This window comes from Brachionichthys hirsutus, chromosome 12 (assembly GCF_040956055.1).
Source record: "Brachionichthys hirsutus isolate HB-005 chromosome 12, CSIRO-AGI_Bhir_v1, whole genome shotgun sequence".
NCBI lineage: Eukaryota > Metazoa > Chordata > Actinopteri > Lophiiformes > Brachionichthyidae > Brachionichthys > Brachionichthys hirsutus.
In genome coordinates, this window is record NC_090908.1 from 4,825,244 (window position 1) to 4,836,253 (window position 11,010).

Here is an 11,010-nt window from a genome sequence, read left to right on the forward strand (position 1 = left end):
GTCGTTCTGGCTAAAGGGTTGTACGGACGCACTAATGAGGTGTTGGAGTGCAATAAAGGAAGCGGAAGTACCATCTTGTTTGTGTCTGGCTGTACAGTAAAGGTAGATTTATCTGGCTGTAACGCACCCACCTGCTCTCCTCCACGCAAATCAATGTTACCTATTTATAACATGACAACATTAGCGAACACTGAGCGGCTGAGCGTGCCAGGACCGACTGTGGGCAGATTGAGAAGCAGCTTGTTGTTAGGTCAGGACAGCTCAGGTTAGAAACCTGCAGAACAGGCACACACAGAAACACAGGTGTGGATATTTCTGTAGAAAAATATCTCTTTATGCATTTTGTGTTTGTGTAGCGTGATACTGGTAATCAGCTCGTAGTAGCAGCTTAATGGAGGGGAGACACAAGATATTGTAGCCGATAGATGAGAAAATGTATATTAATATGAAGCTGCAGCCTTCAGCTGATTAGCTTAGCCTAACATAGAGAACAGTAATGAGGGGGAAGATCGCCCTGCGTCGCCTGAAAATAAAAAAACAAAGTCAACATCTCTAAGTTTGTTGAACTTCACTAACAAATAACTCAAATACGATACAAAATACAAAGTGAAAGAAGTGGAAGGAATAAAACAAAGAGAAACAGAATGACTGCTATTTGTAAAGGTGTGGACAAAAAACTAGGTGAGCTAATCGTCCAGGTGGCCCAGTTTAACCAATCAGAATCCTGCATGGGGCGTGGCTTGCTTAAAGGGAGCATATTATGAAAGAAAATCACCTTTCCCATGTTTTTACACTCATATTTTGGTGGTTTGGGGTCATTACCAACCCCAAAGGGCTAAATTAAACCATCCATGTAACCCTGCGTAGTTTGCGTAGTTCTGAAATCAAGTATGGAAACATGTCTGGCAGTACTCTTCCCCGCTGTAACATCACAATCACAAAATGTGCGTGCCGTGCACTCGCCCCGTGTCTGTGCTCTGCACGTGCACGCTCTACCTGTGGCTCGTGCACGAGTCGAAGAAGAAGAACAGAGTGGATAAAGATTATTGTTGGTGGTAATGTTCCGGCGAAACCTTTCAAAAATTTGCCCGCTACGAACTTAGTTTCATTTTCAGAGGCGTTTCTGAGGGAGCTGTTTGAGACAGAGAAGAGGGACGCTGTCCTGCAGCATCTGTTTGCTGTTTTGACCGAAGACTGCCGCAGATATTTCATACAAGTGTCTGAGAACTGCGGTAACTTGTGTCAAAACATGTGACCTTTAATGACTTTCAGACTGGGGTCCATGTTTCCATTCTTTCGGCTAAACTAAAATATGCTTGCCATAATTTGATAGACAGACAACAGAATGGTATCGTTTAGCCTCCTCATCAGTCACACGCCCGTTACTTAGGTTTAACCAGTTTAACAAGTGTTGATATTTCCCTCTGAGATGTTTACCAGTAATACTATTGCAGTATGAGCACTAACCCAGCTCTGCGCTACTCTACAGGGCACTAACCGCTAGCCACCTGATTACTCTCATTCTGTCTGTTGTGATTTATGGTGCTGTGTGTGTGTGTAGGTGTGTGTGTGTGTGTGTGTGTACCTGCTCCCTGTGCTGTCTGATGGAGTTTTAATTAATTTCGCATCATGTGACGGACAGGAAGTGATGACATTAATGAAATGAACCGGGGCCTGACGGCAGCGTGAAGAGAGTGTATGAAGGAAAAGTTATCTACGTGTGTGTGAAAGAGAAAGTGTGTGTTTGCATATAGGACGGCAGTGATGCACTGTTTTCTTGTGACTTGTTTCTCTGAGGAAACACGCACACACGCACGCACACACACACACACAGTTTGGTAAGGTCACAATGACACATATGCTACCAGCAGGCAGTTTTCAGGACTTAAAGCTTTGAGACAAACAGGCAGACCGAGTCTAAATATTCCAGCTGGATGAGAACATGCTCGACACACACCAATGATATGAGATCTAAAACACAACTGATTTTCAATTAACGGTAAAGATTAATCAGAAATCAGAGCTTCTTCCACAAGTTGTGCAGCTCATAGACACAAGTGGACGAACTTTGTTTTTCTAGGAACTCCCTGCAGGCCAAACAGCAACCACAGATTCATGAAGGTGTCCCAGTCGAGTATGAGGTGATGGGCCTGCAGCGTGAACGCATATCCTCCATGTAATGCAGACCAAGTCTGCTGTCTCTCATGGGAAAATGTTAAGAATTAATATACGGTTGAAAATGCAGAAGAAACATTTTCATTGTGTATTTCTTGAGTTTCATGTTAGATGTAAATAAATAAATACAACTTTCAACCACTTTTAAAGGGCTGCCTAACCCTCAGTCTCTGGAGAAGTGACTTCTTAATCATGTGTCCTGTACTTTGTCAAAAGTACGAGGAGAAGCTCCGCCCGACAACCACTTGGTTTTTGGATGGAGAGTCAAAAACTCAATCTTAAATATTTGTTTTCAGATTTAGCTGGTTTAGTGAAGCAGTGTGTGTTTCTGCCACACAGAAACACACACTGCTTCTGTGTGGCAGCAGGAGAATTCATCTTCCTCTTGTCAAAGCACGACTGCAGGATCCTTTTTCTGTGACGTCTCGGCCTCTAAACCCCATTCTCTGCATGTCAAACCTAAACTTGCTGGTCTAAGAACGTTCAGAACCTAAACTACTTGTCTATCAAGGTGTTAGTCTCACGTTTCTCCTTCCATTAGGTGAGTGGCGTTGCTGTTGAATGTTTGATGAGTCAGCGTGTTTCAGAAGGAAGTGATGTCATGGCCGTCTTCTCAGGTTAATGTTTTCCGCTCCAAACCTTCAGCTTCAATGGTGAATAAATGCAGAGTAATATAGTTTGTAAAACTCCTGAGTGTACTTGTGAAGGCGGAACATGAGGATATGGACAATGCCCAAATGTCTGCAGCTTTAATTTCTCCCATTTTAGCCTTGGGAGTGACGAAACGTCTGCAGTGTAACTGATAACCTGTTAATGAGACACTAAATACGAACAAAGGTCGAGCTCATGTTGTTCTGCTTTAGCTGCACTGATCTGCCTGGAAGCTTGGCCAACCCCTGACAGCCCACGAGGGTCTCTTTGTCTTCGTCTTCGTCTTCTTCGCTGTCTCCTTAGGGAGAACAGCTGAGGATGGTGGGAATGCCATTAGGTAGTTAGTTGATGATGGTGGTGCTAAGAGAAATGTCAAGGATTCCAATGGGATTAAACTTCATCCTGAAGTTTCACAAGGAGTTCTGTTGGAATATTGTTGGAGTGGTGATAGAGATAAATCCCTATCATCGTGTTTATGTGGTTTAAGTGGTCATTAAAACAAAACAGAAATGCCATCCTCATGGTGGCGCAACAGAAAATTTGGATCTATCATCTGAGAACCATGAATGACTGTTTGGAATGTCAGTCAATAAGCATGGACAGACAGACTGAGATGGCTTCCTCGAGCTGTGCTATTAAAATGTCTTCAAGAAGGAGAAGAATGCTGAGTGAGCAGAGGTGCCCCAGATGTTGCCTGATTTGACCTAGTTTTGTTGAGGGGCTGATTTAGATTGAGAATCATCCTCAGAACTCGGCCCAGCTTTTGGCTAAATATTATATCCGTGCATTCACCCGTGGATGTAATATTTTTCTTTGCCGGGGCTGAAACGATTCGGGCCGTTGGAGAACGGAGCAGCGGGGAATAGTTCACAGCCCTTTTTTGGCCCTTGCAGAGCTCCATTGACAGGACATCGACATGACCTCTCCAGAGAGAGAGGGTAGAGGCATGCGTCGAAGGGTCAAACCTGCAACCGCCACTGGAGGACTCGGCCTCGCATGTTCAGGCCCGTGTGGCTTGTGACACCTCAGCGTCAAAATCGAATGTGATATTTAACATGTGTGTCAAGCATCGCTGTTTTAACAAGAGAATTGCACCAACAACCTTCTGCGGCCTCTGTTGACTTGATCCTGTGATGATGATGAATATATTTATTAGATAGAATGTTAGAGTACAAGTACAGTCACACAGTAGCATGTATTACAGTACAAGTACAGTCACACAGTAGCATGTATTACAGTACAAGTACAGTCAAACAGTAGCATGTATTACAGTACAAATAACGTCAAACATCCTGTCTAAGAGGAGCATTTCAAAAAAGCCCTTGCGGGCTTGTTTCCGTTGAAAGTCCTTCGTACATAAATCATCCACAAAAAACAATACAAATAACAATACAAATAAAAATAAATCCAATATTAAATTACGCAATTGATGCAACGTAACATTAGAAAGACAAAAATAAAATGTTATTACACCGCCAGTGCAAACTAACAATTAATCTAAAATAAATTACACCACTGATGCGAGATGACAATAAATAACTTACATAAATTACAATAAATTACTAAAGCAATTAATACGTGCAACATAGGTGGACAAAAAAAAAGGAGGGGGGGTTTGACCCGGAGAGAGTCGTGATGACTATCTCCGTTTCTGTGCCCCTGAAAGGTGTATTTTTAGGGCCTTTTTGAAGGAGGCCAAAGAGGTGCATGTTTTGAGGGCGGGAGTCAATCCGTTCCACCCTTGGGTGGCTGTATTGTAGAAAGATGATTTACCCATGTTAGTCCTATAGGAGGGGGTAATCAGGTTGTTGTTTGAGCTCCCTTGTGCTCGGAGAGTAGGGAGTTTGTCCTGTCTGAATCTCTGCACAGACGTGACGTTACAGCCTCCTCTGCCAGTTTCATTCACTGGATGGAGTCTTGCAGTCTGCATATAATTACACTCTGTACGATCACCTGCATGACTCACACGCGCGGGTTGTAGTTCTCGAGATTGGTCATGGTCTCGAGGCCACTTTTTAAGGGTCTCGGTCTGGGGCAGGGCGGACTCGGAATTTTTGATCAAGGCCGGTTGAGACCAGGCTAGGACTACTGTGATAAGTGAGAAACACAGGATGCAGCTTTGTGACACCCGGAGGGACACCTGAAGGGACACCTGGAGGGACACGCCCCCTGCACACAGAGAGTGGATGAAGACGCGTCCCCATAAAATTATCCATTAAAAATGTCGGCATGCTCCTCAATCATTAAGTTTGGTTTCCAAAACCATCAGGACATCATCTGCATAATGACATGTAAGTGAAGACACTCTGCAACGTGCACAACGTCAAACTTTTATCGGCACATTGAGAGGAAGCATAAATGATTCCTAGTTAATTTATACTGTCATTTTATGAAGGAAACTTGTTATGGCTGCTCAGGAGAATTAATACTTCTAAAACAAATCCATTGTCTGGCTTTGTTGTTGTGAAAGTTCATGGCTGTACCAAAAGTACCAAAATGCAAAATGTCAAAGTTAAAGACTCATGTTCAAGAAAATTATTGTAAACATTCCTTGCAGTAAATAAATGCTAGGGCTATATTTTCCACTCCATTTAATTTATGTAAGCATTATTCCTGACTTTTTCTTTAAAATGTTCTTTGTAAAATGACATTTATCGTGGCTTGTCAGGGTAATTCAGTTTTAATTAGTATGATTGCATAATTTGTAGAAGAAGTGAAACAATTCATTTGCTTAGATTTGAGATTTGTTTCATTGTCCTGGTTAAAAAAAACCATAGCAGAATTTGTTTTTATTGCTACCGGTAACTTAATGAAAAAAGAGACTTGTTCTGTTTTGTTGTGATTTTTCTTTGATCTTGGTCTTGTCTCGGCCTTGACCTCCAAATTTCTTGGTCTTGTCTCGGCCTCGATGCTCTCATCTCGATAATGTCTTGGTCTCGGTTGGTGTAGTCTTGACTACAACACTAACGCACACGCACACGCACACGCACACGCACACGCACAGTGTCACAAGGAGGTTACAGAAATTCAGTGTTTTTCTGGGGGACACTTCAGCAGCGAGGGGGTAAATTCAGATGACTCAGTAGACATCCAGAAGAGTATGAGTGGTAATCTCTATTATTAGACCACAGATTATACTAACGGAGCTACACACAAATATTTATAATCCCAATCTCACAATCCTCTTCTGGGTCACCCAATCATGTCCCAGCAAATCCTGCACAGCCTGTTGGGTAACCTACATACGTGTGTGTGTGTGTGTGTGTGAGACCTGTTTGGGTTATCCACTTCAAAATACTTCCACACCGCAGAAATACTCACGCTAGCTTCAAACGGTTTCCGTGTTTTTCCCCGCTTGACGGCATTCAACCAATCGCGTCACAGGAAGTGACGTCATGCAGCCTGTGTTGCCGTCTCTGTGTGGAGTAGAGAGGTCTCACTCCGTGCCACAGCGTAACTCCAGATCCAATAAAAAGTCAGGAAAAACTATCCATACATATCCGAGTCGTGACCTCCGCCGAGCACCAAAAATAATACCTCTACATTTATTTTATCTATATTTTAAATTCTTTAAGCATGAAAACAAACCTTTATCAATTGGATTCACATTGATATCATTATTAGTTGAGAAGTTATTCACACAAAGCAAACTCAGTTACAGCGGATTCTCCTGGGTCTGGATCCAGAGCTGCTAATCCCACAGCGTCTTGGTAAAGGCCAGCAGAAACAGAACCTCCTTTGTGGAGGCAATCAGAGACATTATTGAAAGTGTCCAAAAACAAAATCATTTTATTGTGATATTTCACCCCGATTTCAACTGGTTCTGTCTCTTCGGGTATTTAATAGAACTAGGGAATACAGACGACACATAGAACGGGAGAGCCTGAAAACACTGAGGAAACAGAGGATGTTCTGGCAGAGAACCGTCCAGAGAGGCAGGAGCTGATCAGGTGAGATGTGTAACAGGTGCGTCTCGTTCAGTTCAACGATGCCTCCGCAGCTGAGCAGGGGCAGAAATCAACCTGCAGCAACAGTCACCATAGCAACCCTCACAAATGGGGTTTAATGTTAAAATGTCAGATTATTTCCTGACCTCATTCTGGATCAGATCCAGAAGACATTTTGCATGATAGTGAATATCGGACCCCTTTATAACTGTGTTTTTTGGTGAGTGAGTTGAATGCATATTTTACAAGATATCATTTTTTGGAAAAGCCTCCATTATAAGTAAATTTGAAAATCTGGATTGCGACAGTATCTGCATTCCGGATCGGATTTGGATCAAATTGGGTGGATAGATAGAGCCCCCCACCCTATATGATTGTGTCAAATTCCATAATCATTGGTGAATATTCAACTGAGATATTGAGGAACAAATGTTGAAGCTCCATTGACTGCAATGCTACCAAAAATGTCAAAGTGATCCAGAATTCAGGATCTTTTCTGGATCACCACCAAAATTTCATCAACTGTTCCTGGAAAGATTTCCAACATTTCATTAAGATCCATCCAGAATCGTTTGAGTCATCTTGCTTACAGTTAAACAAACAGAAAACACAACCGGAGACAAAAATACATTATTTCAGCTGCTCTTCTATCTTTTTTCTGCCGTATTCAGGTTGCAGTTTGATTTGGAGGTGTTGCATAGCTCCATCCAGCAGTAAAGTGGGATTATCTCTTGGCCAGGCAGTCACTTCTTTGAGTCTACTGGCAATCTGACAACAGTATAATACACAGAGAAATATAGTCAGGAAGAATAAGCTCTTAAACACAAATTTTCTTTTGTTATACTTTGGGTTTTGCATGGATTAAAGAATATATGACGTGCTCTTAAATTGCTCGTGTTTTTTCTAAATATTTAAACAGAGCAAATCCAGCTTTTGACTTTTTAGTCAGTGAGGTGGTTCATTACCTGAGAGGCTGGCCAGGTGAATCGGTCCCTCGGCTCCGCCTTTTTTGTTAGCTCGGTTTGGGATTGTGAACAATCACTGCGCTTCACCCTGAATAGTGAGTGTCGGGTCCTGACGGAGCCCAGCCCAACCTCACTGATGTGTGTCTAAACCGTGCAGCGGCGTGTAAACCACACGGTGTGATGACGGTAGGTGAGGATTAGAATCACACAAGTTCACGCTGCATCGCTCCCTGAGCCATCCAAATGAAATCCTCCGCTGTAAACCTCTGATTCAGATTCTCATTCAGATTCTGATTTTTTACATTTACCTTGAAACTCAAAAATAACTTTAGATATTATACATTCTATATTACTGATTCAGATATTTCACCATGTGAAAAAATACTGGTGTCGTGCAGTAAACAGCGATTTAATGCTGCTCTGACTCAGCGTGTCTCGGGGCCCGGGACCTTCTGATGTCAAGGACCCCTCTGGATCTGGTCCCCGTCAGGCCAGCCTTTCTAAGCATCAGTTATGGTGTCCTGCCGTGTAGACATCTATATGAGGAGGGTCTTTCACGATGCACCCAGGCTCTGCCCCTCATTACATTACCGGTGGGATAATTGCATTAGCCAGTGTGTTTTTAGCATTTGCGTTGTGGAGATCATGTTGGATCAGAAACTTTATTTGTCATGGCCTGTGTAATACGGCTTGTGACGGGCTCTTCTTCTAGCATGTTGCTGCGCTCTGCTCTTAGCTCCCCTTTGTCCCCTTTGTCTCCTTTATCCCCTTTGTCCTCTCTGTTCTTATCCATGCTCTTGTTGCCAGGGGCGCATTCTTGTTGCTGCACATTTCAGTCATGTTCCATTTCCTGACTGGAATCCACCCTTCATATAATATACATTCACTATGCATCAAGCTGCATATAAATACAGTAATACCTTGACCAGTGGTCAGGGCCAGCAAGGCCTTCTCTGCTGGCCTAAAATAACCAGAAATCATGATCATATTTATAATAGAAGGAAATGTTGTTTTAAATGTATTCTCCATACAGACGAGTATAATTCATACCTGGACTGAGCTCGAAACTCAAATCACTCGTATGTCAAATCAATGTTTCACATATAAAATAACTGAAAACAACTTAATTTGTTCCGGCCATCTAAAAACACTCAAAACAGCGCTAATAATAATGGTAAAAACGTTTTTAATTTGTATATAGAGACACACTCATACACACAAAATGATATAATAAATGATATAAAGTATTACTGTAATATAAAATGTGGATTAATCATGAGTTTTACCTTCAAGACAGACGGTAGCACTGATGGCGATGAGCAGTGCGGGGGGGGGGGGGGGGGTACGTAGACATTTTATTCAGTAATTGTACTTTACATGTACACTTACATAAACTCAGACTCACACATCTACGGATCCATTGGTGTGTAACGAAGCAGTTTTTGAGGCAGCGGTTTGAGGTTTGCATCTTTCTGCGGGGGCGAATGCATCTCCGGTCTACTTTCATGTTCCTGCTGTGGTTGTGTGTGTGTGTGTGTGTGTGTGTGTGTGTGTGTCTTTGACCACTGCCATTACCATCTACTGACCTCAGGGTGAGAGACAGCCACTCCAAGACCTCTCTTTCTGTCTTTTCACATCTCCATTAGTTTCTTTGTTGTGTCTTCCCCTAAGGTTTGTTTGTGTGTGTGTGCATGTGTGTGTGTGTGTGTGCGTGTGTGTATTACAGTCTCTCTGAGGGAGTAGGGACACAGTGCCCTCCACATCTCCTTCAGGATTCAGAGCTCCCGACCAATCAGACGAGAAGCTCGTCTGATAAAAACAGTGCGTCAGCAATAAATAAAGGTAGATAAGACGTATGACAGTGTAAACCTGTCATACGTCATGTTGCATTCTTCAGACCTGAACAACAACGTTGATAGTCCCTGCATTGTCCCATTAGTTCCTGTAAAGCTGACATGTATTTTGAACATCAAAGATTTTCACAGTGGAAGGCTGTTAAAGCTCGTGGGTCTTGTTGAGCGGCGCTGCCAGCGGTCCGGCTGCCTTTGAGTCAACCTCTTTGGATTTGTACAGTGAAATACATTTTCACCTCTAATTAGACAACTTCATTCACTTTAAATGTAAAGTAGGAAAAATAATCAGTTCCTGGAAGTGCATTTTCCTTTCTTTGTACATCCACCATCAAATATTGGTTCTCTGATTGTTCTTTTAAATCATTTCTACAATTTAACGCTGCTGCTGTTGAGTAATGTCCTCCGATAACTTCAGGATTGATGTACGACAGTTCACTCGTCACCTGGAGGATCACTCTTTTTGATTACCTGTGTTCTCTTTCAGATCAAGAGTTAGAGAGCAAAAGCAAAAGAGAGAAGAGAGATACTGTATTAGGCAAATTCAAATTCTCTATAGTTCAAACGATCCAGGGCTGACATCTGGAGAATTTAGTTAACTATCAATAGCACATTATTAATTAATGTTTTATTTTTGCAAATATAAAATAGTGAAGGGAACCAGTGCAGAGTCTTGAGGTTCATGTCAGTTCTTTTGAGGCCGTTAGCCGTCACATCTAAAACCAGCTCTGAGCTAAAAACTCAGACTGAGATGAGCAGTTTGAGCAAAATACAGTTCAGCCTGAAAACACAAGTTATATATATATAAATAAAATATATGATGATATATTCCACCACATGTTGCTATTGAATAAATCAATATTAGATTGTCTTAAAGACTGAAAATGCAGAAAAAGAGTTTTCTCAATTTGTTTTTGTAAAAGTCTGAAAACCTCAGAGGCTAAAAAATATTAACCTTCCCTCTCCTCAATCTGTGTGTGTGTGTGTGTGTGTGGGGGGGGGGGGGGGGATTATAACCCACAGCTGGCCTCTGATTGCTAACCGTCTGGTCACTTTGGATTACAATCACACACGTTACAACACACATACTGTATTTAATTTTGATTCTGCTCAGTTCACTTGCTAGCTTTTACTTTCTGTGTGTCTTAACACACACACACACACACACACACACACATACATACAATATATATATATTGTATATGTGTGTGTGTGTGTGTAGTGAGTAATTCCCAGCTCAATAGAGCAGATATATTTAATCCTGCCTTCGCTAAAGCTGATGTCAGCATCAGCTGGCTCTGTGTGTGTTTGTGTGTGTGTGTGTGTGTGTGTGTGTGTGTGTGTGTGTGAGTTTTCTAGCTAATTCATCACATAGGCAGATTAACCAGCTGTCTGCAGAACATAAAATCTTCTAACAACCAG